Genomic DNA, 13917 nt, shown 5'->3' on the forward strand with positions numbered 1-13917 from the left:
CATACTTGTCCGATTTTCTCTTTGCTTAGTGCTAGCTGTACCTATCATTAATGAATGACAAATTTCCTCACAACACAGACACATTAGGCATCCTGTCAATTTTATGATCAGATACAATGTTCAGAACCTTCTTTCTGATCCAGTCTCAACTAATTACCTGTGGGAGGCGGTCTCACTGAATGACTGGCATTCTCCTTCCCTTGATCGGAAGAGGCTCTGTCGGTCACTTTCGTAGTGACCTGGACATTGATTGCCCGATCCACGAAGTAGCAGAATGTGTCTTCATGCACAGGCGTGCCTTCCTGCAGCCCCATGGGTTGAGTGCGCTCACCTGTTCCTTTGTGATATTACCCCTTTGCCCTGTTTGGGATAGAATGTTCCATGGAAATGCCCTTGGTGTGTCCCCTTCTCTTGCTCTGCCTTTGGGTGTGGGCTTCCTAGATGTCAGTCAACCTGCTGACAGCAGACATCAGAAGCTAGACTCAGCCTCATGTGAATGGCTTCTCTTCAATAAAAGGGTTCAGCACATGCTCGTTCGATCTCTTTCTGCGGACCCTTAAGGTCAGAGGAGCCATCATAGGACCCCCAAAGAAAAAAGTATCTCTGTCTCTTGTGTGGTTATTTCTTGTAGCCTAGTTCCCCTGGAGTGACCCTGAGTGTTTTTATCTCCAAGAACTCGACAATTGCCAGGCAGAGTGGCACATGCCCGTAATCCCACTCACTCTGGAGGTTAAGGCAGGAGGATGGCAAGTTTGAGGCCAGCTTCAGAAACTCAGCAAGGCCTCAAGCAACTTAATTAAATCATGTCTAAAGAACAAACAAACAAACAAACGATGGCTGGGGATGTGGCTCAGTGGTTCAATCCTCAGTATCCAACACCCCCTCACCCTGCCCCAAAAGAGAACAACAACCTCAACTAGTGGTCATTAGTTGCCATTGGCCTGGTTTGTCCTTCACCATTCTTGACAGTGTCTACCTACCCTCTGTGCTGGCTTTTCTGTTTCTTGTACTTAGTGATTGCTTTTTGGTGGTTTTTATTTTAGTGTGACACATCCTTTTTTAGCTTCCTGAGAAAAAGTGTACATGAGGCAAGCTTCATGCTTTGCATGTCAGAAATTGTATTTATTTTACTTTCACACTTGAACCAATAGCTCATATGTATAAAATTCAAGGTTGGAACTATTTCCATCAGAACTTCCAAGGCATTCCTGCACGGTGTCTTAGTTTCCAGCGTTGGTGTTGACAAGCCAAAGGATATTCAGAGTCCTGAAACTCTTTATGTATCTGTTGTTTTGCTTGCCTCTCTGAAAGCTCCCAGGATATTTTATTTTATTTTCTTCTTCTTCTTCTTCTTCTTCCTGTTTTTTAATCAGTTAATTATTTTTAAAGCTGAAGACTCCAGAAATTTATTCTCTCACAGTTCCAGAGGCTGGAAGTCCAAAACCAAGGTGCGGGCAGGGCCTCTGCAGGCTCTAGGGGAGGGTCCTTCCTTGCCCCTTCCTAGCTTCTGGTACTACGGCTGTCCTTGGTGCTCCTTGTCATGTCACTGTATCACTCCAGTCTCTGCCTCCCTCATTCCATGGGCTTCTTCTCTATCTCTGTATCTTCCCCTCTTCTGGTCCCAAATATTAACAGTATTCAGGCTGGGAAGCCCTTTGGGTCTGGAAATGTCTTAAGCACCAGGGCACCTAAGCTGAAGGTGTTTTTCTTTTTTTTTTAATATTTCTTTATTTTTTAGGTGTGGATGGACATGACACAATGCTTTTATTTTTATGTGGTGCTGAGAATCGAACCCGGGTCCCGCCCGTGCGAGGCGAGCGCTCTACCGCTGAGCCACAATCCCAGCCCCTGTTTTCTTCTTTCTGCATTGAGAATCTGGTTTTAGAGGTTCGGTCCATGGTCAGCCAACTCCATGGTTCTGGGCCTAAGATGAGGCAGACCATCATGGTGGAAGGTGTGGTGGAGAAAAGATGATTGATTCATGACAGCCAGGAAGCAGAGAGCCCTCCTGTTTTAAATTCCTACAGGTGCCCCATTACCTATAGTGTGAAGATCTTCCTGAAACTGTTCTCAGTGTGCCATTTTAATCTGATTTCTAATAGCTCCCCTGAAAACAGTCAATGATTAAGTCACACAACACTTTCCATTGATATCGGTTCCTTCCTGCCTTTGCACAGACTATTTTCTGTGCCAGACCTGCCTTACTAACCAATCAAGATTGTACCTATCCTTCCCCAGACCCAATTAAACATCACTGTTTGTGAAGCTTTCCCAATCCCAACCCCAATATTTGGCCCATTTTCTTACTGTGGTATTTGGCACATTCTGCTATGTGTCACAACTAATTTGTGTGTGTCTGCCTTTAACACTAACTGCTCCTCAAGGACATGGGAGGTCTGTGTCTTATATTTCCAACACCTGACATAGTCTATTTAATTCAGTTTTATTTGCATCCAGTCCAGCCTGCTCCCACTGCCTTGCAGCTGGTTTTAATAACATTGGCTACCACTTACTGCACGCATACAATGTGCCAGGTCTTGCGGTAAATGATTTTCATGTGTAGTGGGTTTGAAGTAAATTTCTTTTACATAATTTTAAATCTGGCTCAAAACCTGCTCCCCACTTCTGCCATAAGTCTAGTTTTAAATTTGACCTCAGTTATTTGGGGGGCTTCTCTTTCTCATGGTTCATCAAAGGGTCTGTGTCCTGACACATTGCTGAGGCCTTAGAGGAACTCCCTGTCTTCCTGCCTCTGTCTAGACTGGTTCCTCCAGGCAGAGAGAGGACCACACTTGTGCTTTGACCTTAATATGCATGGTTCTTTCTGAGTTGCAGTGTAGCTGCTTCTGTACCAGGGGAATCTTTGGTGAGGGGTGATTCCCAGTGCCTGAAAAGATGTATCACACAGATTCTTTCCTTCTCCCTCAGAGGTTTCCCTATCTGCCTTGGTGGCTGCAAGGGAGCAGGGCTCTTTTAGGACCCAGGGCTCTTTAGGACTTTTAGGTCCCTCAGTTTAGAGGGACCTCCTCTCTCTTTCTAGCCTTACTGTCTTCCAAGCTATTCATCCCCTGTCTTCTGATATAATGTCTGGGACACCTGACAGATATCAAGCATGTGTCAAGTTTTGGGAAATTCAAAGCCAGAAGAGTGAGCATCTTAGAGGTGACATCTGCTATTATCTTGTATCCCAAACCTAAATACAAGATAAAAGAAAAGCATTGTTCTGACACGTGCATTATTTCTTTTCTTCCTTATAATTAATTTGCAAGTTAAGTACAGTTATCCCCACTTTATGGAGGAGGAAACTGGGATTCAAATGACTTAACTTGCCCAAGGTCCGACAGCTGGAGCATGGCTGGGAAGGTCTGTCTGAGCCCATATTCTTTCCCTTGCACCATCACTGCTCAGAAGCAAATGGATACTAGCTTGTGAACATGGGGCAGACATTAGCATTGCTAGGAAATGTATATGAGATTTTGTTCTCTTTCAGAAACTAACTTCTTTTGAAGCTTCTGCAGGAATAGACAAACGGGAATGGGGCAAGTTTGAAAAATGAAAAGGTTCTGATATCACTGAATAAAATTTCACTTCCCTCACCTGTATCATTTGTGTCATTTCCCTTGTTCAGAATAAAATCTAAATCCCATACTGCCAAGCACAGTGGAGCACGCCTGTAATCCCAGCAATTTGAGAGACTGAGGCAGGAGGATCACAAGTTCAAGGCCAGCTTCAGCAATTTAGGAAGACTCTATCTCAAAATGAAAAATAAATAAATAAAATGAACCAGGATGTAACTTAGTGGTAAAATGCACCTGGGTTCAATCCCTAGTACCAAAAATAAAAAATAACTCCCATACTAGCAAGACTCTATATGAGCTGGCTCTGCACTCTTCTTCTTGAGCTTTATGTGCATTATTTTCCCCCTGAATTCCTCCTGCCCAAGGCCTTAACATGAATGCCTCCAATTGGTCTTCCATTCACACTCCTAGGGCACCAACTCCAAGAGGCTTCCCTGACCAATTTTGCTAAATAAACCACCGGCTTCTGGTTCCTATCTCTTATGTTACTGTCTCCTTGTAGACAGATACTTTTTCTTGCATAGGGTCCCTCTTCTCAGGCTTCCCTCTCTCTTTAACCTCCTGGAAAGCCTTCTGTGGAAGTGATCATACATATATAGAGAGGAACAGATTCCCTTCCTCTCTTCTCATCATGGTTTAGAAAATTGCTACCAAAGGTTTGTGATTTGGCTCCATCTTGTGGTTTGAGTCTATTGCACGTGGAGGCTCCGATTGGAGTAAGCCTAGCCTCTCAAGGAGAGGGCTCCTTGACGTTTTTTTGTGTCCCTGAACCAAAACTTCCTGCTGCCTCTTCCCTAGTCTTTCTCCACCACTCCTGGTACCTGATTGGTCTCCCGAATGCCTTTATTCCTTATCTCTGACCTTCAGCATATGTATCTGCTCCAGGTACAAGTTCACGCCTGGAACAGGGAAGTTCTGCAGTGTTTAAGGAACTGACTGACTAAAGAATAACTCAGTCACTCTAATCTTAAATGCTTTGATGACATGTCCAAATAAAGAAAAATAAATTGAAAACAATTCTGCTATCATTAACATATTGCTTTTATTATTCCTATTATCTTTCATTTATTGAGCATATCTACTGCACCAAGCAGTCATGCAACAACCTTACATTTCTCAAATCAAGCAGTTGGCACACTCGCTAAGAACCACACCTGACCAAGTGTGGTGGAGCACACCTGTAACTACAGCTACTCGGGAGGTTGAGGCAAGAGGTTTGCAAGTTCAAGGCCAGCCTGGGCAATTTAGAAAGACTCAGTATCAAAATAAAATGAGAAAGAGCTAGGGACGTAGCTCAGTGGTAAAGCACCCTTGGGTTCAATCCCCAGTACAAGGAGAAGAGGGGAGCACACCTGTTGTTTCCTAGATTGTTCCATGGAAACCAAGTGTTCAGAAGAGTGTTAGCATTTAATTAAAAACAAATCAATACAAGTAACATTTTCCTTTTAAAATGTGCTTTAATATGTGTAAGGACATGCTAAACGTATGTATCTTTATTATACTGTAATCTGCTTTCTGAAAATGGTACACCATTATTTATAGTAGCAAAAGAATGGAAATATGTCCACACAATGGAGTGAGGCAAAGTTGTTAAAAAAGAATGAGGAGGATCTCTTCAAACTGATTTGGAGAAGTCTCTAGGATATAATGGAAAATACACAATGCAAAAAAAAAAAAAAAGACTACTATGTGCTACTTTGGGGTAAGACAGAGAATATATATTTACACAAAGCTACACTAGAAAAATAAATCAAAAATTCATAAAAATGGGGGAAGAGAGAATAGAGGTGGGAGAATGGGTTTGATTTAACAGGGATAAAAGTGAATATTTTACTTTTGAGACATAAATGTTTTGTGAATTTTATACAAATTAAGCTAAAATCCCTAAAATTTGAAACAAATGGAAACTACTGAAAAAAAGAATTATTTCAACTAATTAGAAGACAATACTGTGTGTTCTTAGTGGAAAATATCTTAAGGACAAAAAGAACTACCAAAACCCTGAACCTCATTTAGTAGTTTTATTGTTAAGTTATATTGTATGATTATTTGAAACCATATTGTATATATTATAGGATAAAGCAAGTCAGTAATTACATTATTCTGACTGGGAACTAAGACTTTTAGTGTAAAAAGGAATTTAAAATTTTTTTAAAATATATATATATATTTATTTTTTAACATTAATGGACCTTTATTTTATTCATTCAGTTACATGCGGTGCTAAGAATTAAATACAGTGCCTCACACATGTGCTCTACCACTGAGCCACAATCCCAGCCCCAAGTGTGTAAAAAGGAATTTAAAGCAGCTGAATGAAAACACTAATATTAAATTTGAATCAGAAATGTCCATTTTAACTAATTATTTCTAAATACATGTCTCCTAGTTCTAGAAAACAAAAGAACCTAATGATACCTCACCTCAGTACCAATGAACGTCTTCATGCACAGATTGTGGTTTCTAAATACCATTTCTCACTGACTAGAAATACAGTTTCTTGGAGACTCTAGGTCTGCAACAAGGAAAATATAAAGCAGGTTCAGGAAATAAAGCTGTGTTCAAATACTAGTAGAATCCTGGGGGGGGGGGGATTACTAGAATAGATGTAAATACATTGCTTATTTAAAAATTCATGAGTCCCTACTAATAACTGAATGAGAATAAAACAAACAGATAATAATAACCCTTTTCTGTCATCACTAGATATGGTATTCTAATTCCTAACACAGAAAATTGGTACATAAGGGAAACAAGCATCTATCCTGTCATTTCAGAAAGAACTATAGTTCCATTGATTGAAAAAAGAAACTCTTTCTTTTCAGATGAGTGCCAGCTAATAAATGTAGAAGAAGCAATAGAATTACAAAACCAGCACTTTGAAAGCCTAATCTGATTGTTGATTCAGGGAAGTTATCATAGGTGATAAAACCATTATGAGAAGAGAGGATGGGGAACTGGAGAGTCACATCATGCCAATTATCACACCCATAGATTGCTGTTGACAAAAAGGAGAGATTACTGTACAGAGGAGAGATCTGCCTGTCACCCCCTCAACTCAGCAATCAAACAGCCTCACCAATTATGGGACAATAAAATGTTTCCTGATGAAATGTGAGGTATACCACATCACCTATGAAGAATTATTACCGAGGGTGGGGATATAGCTCAGTTGATAGAGTGCTTGCCTCACATGCGAAAGGCCCTGGGTTCAATCCTCAGCACCACCACAAAAAAAAAAAAAAAAAAGAAAAAAAAAATTACTACCCAAACCTTTAATCTGAATATAATCAAGTCTTTAGTCCAAAGTTCTAGTCTACAGAGAACTCACTGGATAGAGGAATAAGTCACATGAAGCCATAAAGTAACAATTACACAAATTCAAAATGTGAGATATTCTACAAGATAACTGGTCTGGTTTGTTTGTTTATTTACTTAGGTACCAGGGATTGAACCCAGGGGTGCTGAGCCACTGAGCCACATCCCCAGACTTTTTATGGCCTCACTAAGTTGCTGAGGCTGACTTTGAAAACTTTGATCTTCCTGCTCAGCCTCCAGAGCTGCTGGGATTACAGGAGTGACCAGTGGCCTGGTTTTTTAAAAAGACAATGTAAAAAAATGGTTGGGCAGAGCTAAGGTTGGGATTGATTATAAGAGACAATATAATCAAATTTAATGAATGATTGTTGGCAATATCTGAGAGAAGGCAGTTATAAAAACATTTCCAAGACAAATGGGGGAATTTGAACATAAACTGGGTAATCGGTGATACTAGGGAGTTGTTTCAAGTTTTGGCCAATACGATTATGGTACAATGTTATGCAGCAAGATTTCTTGAACTGTTGAATCTAGGTGATGGGTATTCACATATTCTGTGTATTTTCCCAGGTTTTCTAAATGTTTGACAACTTGTAAGTAAAAAAGATGTCTGTATATGTTTACAGTGCCACCTCATACTTGGAAATTACATGAGATCACTGGATTCTTGAATCCATAAGTTGATGTGTGTTACCTAGTAAATAATTACTGCTCTGCAAGAGATATTTTATAATTTGAACAATGATTTTGTTCCATTGTTCTAATTAAAATAAAATAAACATGATGTAATGACTTCAATTATTTTGCTCCGTTACCAGGTTATTAAAAATACACATAAAATTTGACCATTTTTTTTCTAGCAACTTTTTCAAATGTGAGGCCAAAGTATAGACTCATTCTATCTTGAGATTCTACAATTGCTTCATTCATATCTTATCCTTTGGGTTAAGGATGTAGCTCAGCAGTAGAGGACTTGCCTAGCAGGTATAAGGCCCAGCGTTCAATCCTCAGCACCGTGCAAAAAAATAAATAAAATAAAATAAAATCATCATTTGAGAAATAATGTTCGACAGTTTTAAATTACTGTGATACTGCCTACAAGCATTCCAGAAACACCAAGAATAAGTTGTAATTGTAAACTTATTGTAAAAATGTTAAGATGTTTTATAAGTTTTTCTTTGCTGTGTTTGATTTTTATTGCCAATCCCAATCAGAAAACAAAGATTAATTTTAAAAATTAGTAAAAAAAAAAACAGAGAAGGCACAAAGTTTATGAAATATTACAAAATCTTTATAATTTTAGTGCCTGGCGTGTAATTTGTGACTCTCCTTCTTATATTGTCAATACAAGTCCAGATGCTCATCTCCCCCATCCCCAGGATTCCTCCACCATCCTCCTCCTACAGTCTGGTCCCCATGGTCCTGGTTTCCAAGCCAAGCAGGAGGTATGTTTAGGAAATATGGTAGGTAGGAGTAGCTGCCATACAGTTATTATTTAGCCCAAAGTGAATAATCTTCACTTATCCCAGTTCCTCTTCATACAGCCAAAGCCATTATTGAAGTTTCCCTCATCTGGATTGTGGAATGAGGTCATTCAATTTCTTCTTCATGTCTTCACAGTTTCTAATGATTCTTTAGCTAAGTTCAATTAACTGGACTTGAAAAAAATTTTTTTCACAGCATGGAACTATCTTGTGCAGAAACTATATTAAAAAGATAGATGAATGGATGTGTGTGTGTGTGTGTGTGTGTGCCTGTCTGTCTGTCTGTCTAGCCTTATTCTTCAGTTCACATTAGTGGAGTTAACAATATCCAGATTTTCTTCTATGTTTTACTTCTGAATTTCTTTTATACTTATATCCAAGATACAACCAGAAATTTTGGGTATAGAATAGAAAATTTGAAATCAGTTTTATCCTGTTCTCACTTGTTCTATGACCTTGATCTATGCACAGTAAATTAGTTTCCTCATCACTAAAAAAGGAGTTATAATAAATACGTGATAGGGATTGTGTGGATTAAGAGATAACTATGAAAAATGCCCATCAAAATACCTGTCAGATAACAAGGATTCATTGTCAGTTTCCTTTCCCCAGCATTCTCCGTTTCCCAGGGTGAGGAAACAAGGCCCTCTCTGTTTAGTTTTCTCCCTGACTCTGAAGTTCAGGGCAGATGCCTTTGATATTCTCTGCAGCAAAATCAGCTACCCTCCCCTCCACCCCCAGATAACTACTCTGTGCATCAGCAGCTCAACCCCGACCTCCTGCCTTTAATTTTTCTCTTGGACACTCCCTGAGCAAATCATGGTAGGTAAGGCTTTGCAGGGTCTATTTGCAAGGCAAGTGATACGAGTAGGACAACACTGGGGGTCAGCCTGAAGGGCAGGTGATGGATTCAACAACACCAAATTAGTGGGTGGGGTTAATGTGGTTGGAAACAGATGCAGGATTTTAAGGGGAAGTGTAAGAAAGAGTTACGGAAAGTCTCAGCACCAAGTCACTGACCAGACATCAGGGACTTGGAGGCCAAGTAAAGAGTTCCTTATGGAAGATACAACTAATTGACATAGGAACCAGTGGGTGCAGGAGGACTGGACATGCTGTGCTTTCTCAAGTTCAAGAATGTAGAGCAATATATGGTGGTAACCATGGATCTGGAGCAACCATCATTCAACTTCCCATCACTCAGACAGAGAAGGAGGACTTCCTGGCTCCTGATTGGTTAGTAAATTTTCAGTTTTCACTTTCCTGGAGTTCATATAATCAAACTTAGAAAACACAAAGAAGTAGATCTTTTAAAATTTTTTAAATTTTTTTTTTTGAGAAAGAAGGGGTAGATGAAACTGTAAACTTTTTTGCAGTGACTCTGGATAAGAAGAAAAAAAACTAGGCAGAATACAAGGTAATAATCATGTTTGGAGGATCTCTGTGTTTCTACAACCTGCCTTCACAGGGAAACCAGGGTCACATGTATTTCAGGGTTAGAAGAAAAGGAAATATCCATTAACCAGTGTTACTTATAGTCTCAGCAATTCCAGCAATTGACTCTGACTGAGGTCTGGAAAAAGAGAGTTTTAGGAACATTTTTTTTCCACCGAAATATCTGACAAAAAATGCTTATTGCTGGAGAACAAACCACTTTTCTCCTCCAAATGCAAATCAAATATTAGCTTATCTGATATTAGCAATGTCCTTATCTGGCAAACAGATATGAGAAATACTTCATGATATACATTTACTTGCTCTACAAAGATATATTTGAAGTTTGGGGTTTGTTGAAAGTTTGGCAAGGATGATGAGAGGAGGTGAGGTGAGGTCTGCCTGGAAGAGACAGGCCTGGTACCTCAGGAAAGGAGATCTTTACTAGCAGGGTGGGAAGGGGACAGGGCATGAGGGCATGTGTGGGTGATGAGCTCCCGAGATGTGGTAGAGCTGGAAGACATGGACTGGTAAGAAGAGCTGAGCCCAGCCTGACAGGGGGCAGAGAGAGAGAAGTGATGGAAGCCTCAACAGACCTCAGTGAAAACTTCTTGGAAGTGGGATGCCAGATGTAGAGACATGGATTTTATGGGTTGGAGTTGTTTCCAGAGGAATAGGTCAAATTGCTTAGTATTTAAATAAGAAGAGGACAAAGAAAGATACCACAAGGGACAACATCTGATGGAAGGCTGAGGCAGAGGCTTTAGAACAAAGCAAGAGGGGCTGTCTGAAAATCATGTGCATTGGGAGCAAGTGGTGTCAACGAATCCAGGGGAAGAATGTGAGATGCCTCGGAGGTAAAGGAAGACAAGTTCTGAGGGCCTGCGCTTCCCTCAAGGGCCTTTTCCATCAAAAAAGTGAAGGCTCAGATTTCAAGTTAAAGGAATGAAAATGAGGAAACCTAAAGATGGACAAAAATGACAAGATTCAGAAGTCAATAAGCTACTCAGCCAACAGATGGCACCAAAGACCCTCCGTGGCAGTGTTCAAGTACCTTAGAATTGCCTTCTGCAAACCTTGCTGGATTTCATTCTCATCTGTTAGCCAGACAGGAGGCAATCCTTGATCCAACTATCCTGCTTCCATTACTCGATAGCTGTACTAGGGACTAAGGGGCATTGATATCTATACGTGTGTGTGTGTGTGTGTGTGTGTGTGTGTGTGTGCGCGTGTGTATATATGTGTGTGTGTGTGTGTGTGTGTGTGTGTGTGTATCTCACATATTCTATGTATGTATGTATGTAGAGACATACACAAACTGCTTTAGTGTTGTGATTTAACAGTCCACTGCCGGGCATGGTGGCACATGCCTGTAATCCCAGCGGCTCTAGAGGCTTAGACAGGAGGATCACAAGTTCAAAGCCAGCCTCAGCAACAGTGAGGTGCTAAGTAACTCACCTGGGGATGTGGATCACTGGTTGAGTGCCCGAGTTCAATCCCTGATACAAAAAAAAAAAAAAAAGAAAATTCCCATTTATCTCCTACATAATTTTCAAACCTATCAATGGCCCTTCATCTACATGATTGCCTCTCCATTTTCAAAACACTATCCTTGTTTGCTGGGACTAATTGCTGCAATTCTTTCCTAAATTATCCACTCTGTTAATGTTACTTCATAATGATATGCTAGCACTTTTTTTTTAAGATGAATTCTTGCTGTCTGTCCAAGTTGTTCTCAAACTCCTGGGGGCCCAAGTAATCTTCCCATCTCAAGCTGGGACTATAGGCACCAACTCTAGTCAATTTCTTTAAAATCTGTCTCCTGGCTCACTTTTAGTTCAGTGTACCCATCAACATGCATCTTTAAGCTTGGCTGTCCGGGCTGGGGATGTGGCTCACGTGGTAGCGCGCTCGCCTGGCATGCGTGCGGCCCGGGTTCGAACAAATAAAGATGTTGTGTCTGCCAAGAACTAAAAAAGTATTTTAAAAATTCTTTAAAAAAAAAAAAGCTTGGCTGTCCGGGTTCACTTCCCACCTCCGCCACTCAATGGCTGTGTTGTGATTTGGGTAAGTTGCTTCATTTGTTTTATTTCTTCACTTATTAAGAGGGGTTAAGTCGTAAAGAGTTACAGTGAAGACCGAATAGAAGTTGGATTTGACATGGTAGTTGGCACAAAAGTAGTCAATGTGAATTTTTGATAAATTCGTTATGCATTGAACTTGACTTAAATGCCCTCCTTGGGCTTCTCCTGGCCAAACTCTGAAGGCAATGTATACTCCTTCCTCCGATTACAAAAACTTCTCAATTCTTGGCACACTATAGAAGTACTAGTAATTTTTATTCAAAACTGTCTAATGTTGCCATTTTCCATTCTCCCCACATAGAAACTGAGGAGCTGACTTATTCAGTAAGTGGGATCTTGTAGAATTTGAACTAGGGATGATCCAGAAAAAAAAAAAAAAAAAGGAAATTAGTTTATCATTGGGAGCTATCACATTGGTTCTAACATTTCCACAGCTTGTCACAGGTGCTCATTGCTCAGACAGACCTCCCTTTGATTACTTTGCACAAGGCCCACAGGATAACTCCAACTAGTGGTCCTTGTCCTGGGAGTTCTTCATGCTGGTCACTCATGGAAGCAAAACCTAATAAAGGGACTAGGTTCATAAAGTGTGGTGCAGTAAAAATGGATAGTGCATTAAGACTGAGTCACACCTTTATCTTGGAGTAATCTGTATAATCATTGATCTGGTGGTGATTAATTGCATCCTATTGATACCAACCAAATTCCATGAAGATAAGGCTGTCTTCATATCTTCACCCTATACCCCTTGTCTATTGAAAAATTAGAGGAAATCAAGGGAACTCAATATGTTGACTGAATAATCTGTTGATCTCAACCATACCTCCTTCCCCACAAAAAAAGGATTCCCATGGAAAAAAGTTCAAATGGCATGGAAGGCCAGGGGAGAGAAACAGCAAGAGAGCACAAGATACCAACAGCAGGGAAGAGCACAAGAGGAAATAATAGTCCAAAGGACTTCACCAGTTGTGAAGCCTGTACTTGCCACTTAGGAAATACTTTTTGACAATCCAGATGGAACTCAACCCAACTCCTGAAACTTAAAATGCCTAAGGGGGTCAGCATGAAGTACAGATGAGGTGTTGACCAGTTAATTCAGCTAAGGAAAAGTCAAATCCCAATATTCACTCCCAGATGGATCTAACAAGTATGAGGTCTTTTCCACTTTTTCTGGCCTAGTTCTCTTCCTCTTCTTAAATCATTTGAAGTTCCCTGGATTCAGTTTCTGAAGAACCAAAGCAATTCCAAAGGCACTCCATAAATCTTTTGATGGATAGAATTATTCTTTCAAACTACATTAAAAAAAAAAATCTTTTTAAAGCCCTAAGCAGCTTTAAAAAAGGACTGGGATGTGGTTCAGAAGTAAAATGCCCCTGGGTTCAAAACCAGGCACAAATAAAGGGTGTGCACACAACAGCAATGACTTTCTGCAAACTTTATTCAATTCAAACCTTACTCTCCCGAAAATGAAATACAACTCCATACATATTTAAAAATCAACCTCAATGACCATTTTTTTTTTTTTTGTAGTAAAATTCCTACCATCCACTGCACCTTTTCAAAAAGGTGCTCATTAAGGGGCGAACTCCATAGTGCAAAGGTTTTCTCCTGTTACTAAATCACCCCATTATGATTTATCATCTCCTGAGCTTGAGCTGTTGGCCAGGATTCAATTTAACCAGAATTCCCAAAGATAGGAGATGAGAATAATTGCTACTTCCAAAATCTTCATCTTTCTGGTGTCCATCCTATACCTTGCTTCTGATGGCATCATGTATGGCACAATAAGCCATTTTCTTCATATCAGATTCCCACTTTTAAATCCTAATTCAAGCTTCAGGTTTCCAACTACAATCCATTATACTAAACCAAAACTGTCTCCCACATACAATATAAACCCACACTGTGAAAACTGTACATCCCAGCTCCTTAACTGCCTTTCCCCCTCTTACCCTTAGCAAGGGAAGACAGGCTCATGGTAGTCTTTCAAGACAGAAAGAAGAAAGCAAAACAGATGTT

The sequence above is a fragment of the Marmota flaviventris genome, chromosome 6 (genome assembly GCF_047511675.1).
Source record: "Marmota flaviventris isolate mMarFla1 chromosome 6, mMarFla1.hap1, whole genome shotgun sequence".
Lineage (NCBI taxonomy): Eukaryota > Metazoa > Chordata > Mammalia > Rodentia > Sciuridae > Marmota > Marmota flaviventris.